Below are 6,263 nucleotides of genomic sequence, written 5' to 3' on the forward strand. Positions count from 1 at the left end.
TACCCTCTTCCAATTTGTTAGAATTCCCCTTGACTACAACATTCACAGCCACAGCAGTGACCATCATCTAACCCTTGTGAACCAAAAAGTTTTGCCTAGGGCCAGGGATGTAGCTGAGTGGCATAAGCGCCTGCCTGGCAAGCTCAAGGCACAAGGTTTTGAGTTCAATTTCCCGGTACCAAAAAAAATTTTTTTCTTGCCTTAAACGATCAGGGTCTTAAGCCCAAATGAAACCACATTTGGGTGGAGGGTGTTCCTTTGTTCACACACAAAGACTGAAGTCATTTGACCAAGCTCTATTCTTAAGAATGAGCTCAGATTATGAGACAGCAGACAGCAGCGCCGCCCCAGCCCTGTCTATTTGCCGAAAGGTGGGAGAGGTGGTGGAAGAAGAGAGAAAAGGTTTCTCTTCTTGACAATCCTTTTCCAGAACACATCCTTAGCCTCAGTCGCAGCACAGGCCACTCGGTCGCCTAGCGACCAGAGCCGCCTGCGGGGGCTGCTTTCTGCCGGTAGGGGGCGTCTGTGTCCCCAGGCCCCGGGGCTAGTACCCTGGCAGTTGGGAAGCAGTTTCCTTAAGTGTCAAAGTATTTCATTGTAGGTGACCTTCTCCAGACTTGTCAGCCTGGTATATTCTGAATGTCACAGAGCCTGTGGCATGAGAGAAGTTCACTATGAATCTGAAAAGATTTTACACAGATTCATTAAAAATGAAAAGAGGGAAGGAGAAAGGAAAGATCGAAGGAGTCAAAGGGGATGGCTGGATGAACTTGTAAGGACAATTTGGCCTTCTCCATTCACTCTAGTCTTGGCAATGTTTATTCTTAAATCAGAGTAGTTCAGAAGGCCCAGAAAATAGGGGGATTTTTTCCTAAGCTCTTCTTAAGATGTAGAAAGGAGTCCTGCAAGCTGCTGAGTATGTAAAAGACTGCTGAAATGCAAAGTCTGGTTACCAATCTAGCCTAAATTTGTTTGTTAAAGAAGGTATTTTTTGTTCAATAATAAGTTACAGTGTATCATGTAGTGTGTTGTGTTCTACATTTAATCATCACAAAAATGCTATGCTTACTTCCATTTCACAGATAAAGAAATTGAGTCTCAGAGAAGTTAAGTAATGTTCAAGGTCACACAATTGGTGACTGAGTTTGGATTGAATTGAGCAATTACTGTATGCTAGGATCTAAGATTGCAAAAATCATGACATATCTGTCTTACCTAATGACAACTAGTCTCTTTCTAGGACTGAACTAAAGATGACATCTCCTCTGTGAATCTTCTTTTAAGTCCTTCCATACCTGAAAAATGTTGAAAATTTGCTTTTCTGTACACCTCTCTAAAACAGCCCTATTGGAATGATCTGCTTCCATATTTCCATTTCTCAAGCTTTGAGAACTTTGGCAACAGGGTTCATAAATTCATCTGCCCTTGAATGTCTAATAAACATCTCTAATTCAACAGGTCAAATTCTGAACAACTGACATTTTCCCCTACAATGATCCTTCCTTAAATCAACTATATCCCTGTCAATAGCAATTTTCCTTTCCCAGTTGCTCTGGCAAAAATTTCTTGGGATTATAGCTGTATCCAGTCTATCAGCAAATCCTGTGAGCTATACTTTCAAAATATACCCAGAATCCTGCCACTTCTTATTACCTCCAATCCTACCACTTTAGTCCAACCCACAATCCCAATTCAGCTTGATTATTCCTGAATAGTCTTGCTGTTTTACCCTTGTCCCCTATGGCCTGTCTTCTACAAAGGAACCAGGTCAGTCTTGCTAAAACCAAGTCATATCATGTTAGTTTTCTTTGTAAAGTCCTCTGATGGCTCCTTAACTCTCTAAAAATAAGGCTACAATACATAAAATGGTCTACAAGGCCCTATGCAGTCTGATTCTCTATTAAATTTGTAATCTCATCTTTTGGTACTCTTTAATTTCCTCACCCTGTTTCAGCCACTTGGTTCTTCTTTCTGTTCCTTGAACAAGCCACATAAACTCTTACCTAGGACCTTTGCACTGCCTATTCCCTTTGCTAGGTTTATTTTACTGAGTGACTCAGTTTATCACTTCCCAGAAGTCTTTGTTTAAATGCCAACTTTTCATTGAGATCTACCCTGCCCAACCTATTTAAAATTCCTTCTAATTTCCAGGTTACAATAAATACTGAGTGTGGATGACTAAGAGAAATGATATCATGAGGGAAAAACAAAACAAATCCAGAATGTAGGATATTCTATAGTACAACTGATTGATACTCTTCAAAAACTTAACATAATTAATTTTTTAAAAAAAGATGTGACACTTTCAGTTCTGGACCCCACCAGAACAGACATACTTCTTATTCTTTGCAGTAAGTGTAGTAAAACCTTGAACATTGTATATAAAACCAACATAAGAAGGAGAAAAGGGCAGACTGACTTGGAATCTCAGTGATTTGAACTCATGCTGGTAAGTTCTCTGCATTTTATTGTTGTATTGTATATCTCAGACTAGGTGCTGGGATAAAAATTATGGGATGAAAAGCCCTAATAAAAACCTTCTCTCTGACCGAAAGACCATGTTACCCAGACCAAAAAATCATAGGCAATAACAAGTGCAACCAAATACTGCATAAAAACAGTAGCTTCACCTAAGTCAACAAAGGCCAAGTAGAGAATGTAGACATTCACTCTGTCCAGACCCCCCCCAACTCTTTCTGGGGTAGTGTGAGAGAAGGCTGAGTAGAAAGCCTAGACCTCCGTCCCCAGAGCATAGCAAAGCCTCCCCTGGATGGTATAAAAGTGCCAAAGGAGGCCTAATGAAGAGTCAGAACTTTCAGTAGAAGAAACCATGAATGAGTTTAAAGCTCTTTCCCTTCTCTTCCCAACATCTTTTTTACCTCCTGTCTGTGATATTAGTGCATGGTGTCTAAAGAACAGGAAAGAGGCACTTCAACTGCTCCCAGCCAGGGAGGCATCAGTGAAGGGCTGCCAAGGAGCTAGAATCTCCAACTTTGCTCAGCAATAAGGAGGAGCCCTCCCTCAAACATCTACTGAGGCCAATGGGATGACTTGAACTTTAACCATTATCTAGCAGTAGCCAGGTAGTGGCCCCTTTCTCTGATGGCAATAGTATCAGAGAAGCCTACTAAAAACTAAAGATTTGAACAAAATCTAGAGTCTCTTTGAACAAAAATTTGGAGGATGAAATAAAAAGTTACTTGTAATACCAAGAATTAGGAGACTCTCAAGTTAAATGAAAATTGATCAACAGATGCTAATTTGGAAATGATAGAGGTTTCCATTATTTGGTAAGTTCAAAAGTGACCAACGTTAAAAAGTTTCAATGAGCATTTATAAACAAGTTTGAAACAAATACAAAATTAGAAAATTTTTGCTAGGCATGGTAGTGTACGCCTGTAACCCCAGCACTCAGGAGCATGAGGCAGGAGGGTTAGTATGAGTTTGAAGCCATTCTGGGCTACAAAATCAGTTCAAAGCCAGCCTGAACAATATAGCAAAATCCTGTCTCAAAAAGACAAAAAAAAAATTTTAAGTTAACAAATTTTGGTAAGAAAATGGGAGATAAAATGAAAAATCACATAGAAATTTTAGAACAGAAAACTACAACAGCAAAACTAAAAAAAAAATCAGTGAATGGGCTCAGCAGTAGGATAAAGAGGACAGAGGAGTCAGTGAACTTGAACACACAGTATTTTTTTGAACACACAGTAATAAAAAGTACCCAATCTGAATAGCAATAAGCAAACACATTTTTAAAAAAAGAAAGACCATATTACTGAGCTTTTGTTGGATCATTGAACAGAACTGTCTGCAATCTCACTGTATGAATGTCCACTTTATATGCTTTAATTTTATAATTTGGACAACTGTTTCTACGATGACAATATGTAACCTATTAACTAGTGATTTCTTAATGTATATTTTTTCTTGAAATTCTGTATTACTTGTACCCTTTTACTGCTTTGTTTTTTATTTCCTTTCTTTTTTTCTCTTTAAATAAAAAAAGAAAGAAACAGATCCTCAGGGTTATGTGAGACTATAATAAAAGAAGTAACATGTTATTAAAAATTGAGACTGAGATGGATTAAGAGGTTGGAAAAAAAGTACTGAAGACAATGGCTGAACCTGTCACAGTGGGGCATGCCTGTAATTCCAGCACTCAGGAGGCTGAGGCAAGAAGATCAGCACAAGTTCAAGGCCAGCCTGGGCTACATAGTGAGTTCAAAACCAGCCTTAACTACATAGTGAGACCCTATCTCAAGAAGTAAACAAAAAACAAAAAAGAAAGAATGGCTAAAATTTTCTCAAATTTAGCAAAATACAGAAACTTACAGATTTAAGAAACTGGACAAACCTTAATCAGAATATATTCAAAGAAATTCACACTAAGACACATCATAATCAAACTCTTGAAAACTAAAGACAAAACTTAAAAGCAGCAAAAGAGATTTTTTAAAAAGCCCTTACCTATAGGAAAAAGAAAACCAAGATGAATGTTTGTGTATTTCTCATCAAAACCTATGGGCACCAGAAACAAGTGGTCCAATATATTTTGCGTACTTAAAGAAAAGAACTGTTAATCCTGAATGCTATAGCCGGTGCAAATGTCCTTCAGAAATGAGAGGGAAATCAAAACATTCTCGAAGGAAAACTAAGAGAATTTGTTTCAGCCAACCCATTCTACAAGAATGCTGAAAGAACTCAAAACAGAAGGAAGATTATAAAAGAAGAAATTGTGGAATCTCAGAATGAGAAAATAAATGAAGCTAGGCATGGTGAGCCTCTGAGAGGCTGATTAGGGTGTCAAGTTCAAGCCCAGGCCAGGCAATTTAGTGACTTAGCAAGACTCTGCCTCAAAATAAAAAAATCTTTTGAAAAGGGGTAGATGGGGAAGTAGCTCAGTGGTAAGGCCTTGGATTCAATCTCCATTGCCTCAAAAAAAAATTTAAAGTATGAGTATGTAAAATAGACTTCCCTTCTGCCATTTGTAAAATAAAAGGCAAATTTTCCAGGCACAGTGGTGCATGTCTATAATTCTAGCTGCTTGTGAGTTTACAAATCACAAGTTTGAGGTCAGCCTGTGCAGTTCTCAGTGTGTAGCTCAGCAGCAGAGCACTTGCCTCGTATGACCAAGGCCTTGGGTTGAATCTTCAGTACTGATAAAAAGGGGCAAATTTGGCCAAACTTCCAGACTTCCATCTAACTGAATGTTAGATGTTAGGAGAATATTGTTATATTTCTTAAGTATTATAATAATTAAGTATTATAATAATTTTATAGTTATGTGGGAGAGTGTCTCTATGACTAAGAGATGCATGCTGGAGTATCTAAGGTGAACTTCAATGAAACCTGCATTCAAATGGGTCAGAAGAAAAGAGTGGCTATAGAGATGAATAGAGAAAGTACAGAAGTACATAACATTTGCTGACTTCATGTGGCAGACATACTAGTGTTCACTGTACTGTTGTTTCAACAGTTGTCTATTGATAAATTTTCATGCTTTGAAAAGTTAGAAGATAGGTATGTGGTATAGATATGTCAGTTTTATCATGTTGTATCTCACTGGATTTTATTATATGTGATAGTATAAACAAAATTTTTTATAAACAAGGAGATAATATAGAAGCCATTGTTTGTTTTCTGTAAGCTGGTTCTAAATACCCTGTAATACTTTCATTCTCTTGAATGGTTTTACACTGTCTTGATATGTTTGATGCTATAGTATGTGAAGTTACACTCAAATATTTCAAGGCAAGAGACACTATGGTAACTACTGTTGTGTCAGGTTATCTTGTGGTGAAACACTATGTTGCTTAAATTGTTCTGTTCTGACCTGTGTGGTTATGTTGTTATGTCCTTTTTTAATCTTAATCTCCTTTTTTATTTTTAATTAAAAAAGATATGTCTAAATACAGTAAAATGTTCATGAGAATCCAGGTGGTGGGTAACTGAGTGTTCACTGTAAAATTATTTCAATTTGTATGTTTGAAAATTTTCATGGTAAAAAGTACGAATAAAAAACCTGAAGAAAAAAAGTCTAACCCAGTGTCATCTACAAGCATTTCCAATCTGTCTTACCATGATATACTTTTTCTTTTACTGTCATCACATATACCTACAGGTACTGTATAAGTCACTTATTTATTGTGCTTATTTTGTGTGTCCGCCCACTAAAATGTAAGTTCCTTAAGCATAGGAATCTGTTCTGTTCACTGCTATATCCTCAAATCCTAGAAAAGTGTCTGCTGTGAATATTTGTT

Source organism: Cavia porcellus, unplaced genomic scaffold (assembly GCF_034190915.1).
Source record: "Cavia porcellus strain 051 isolate PalLab524CR breed Dunkin Hartley unplaced genomic scaffold, mCavPor4.1 scaffold_3, whole genome shotgun sequence".
NCBI lineage: Eukaryota > Metazoa > Chordata > Mammalia > Rodentia > Caviidae > Cavia > Cavia porcellus.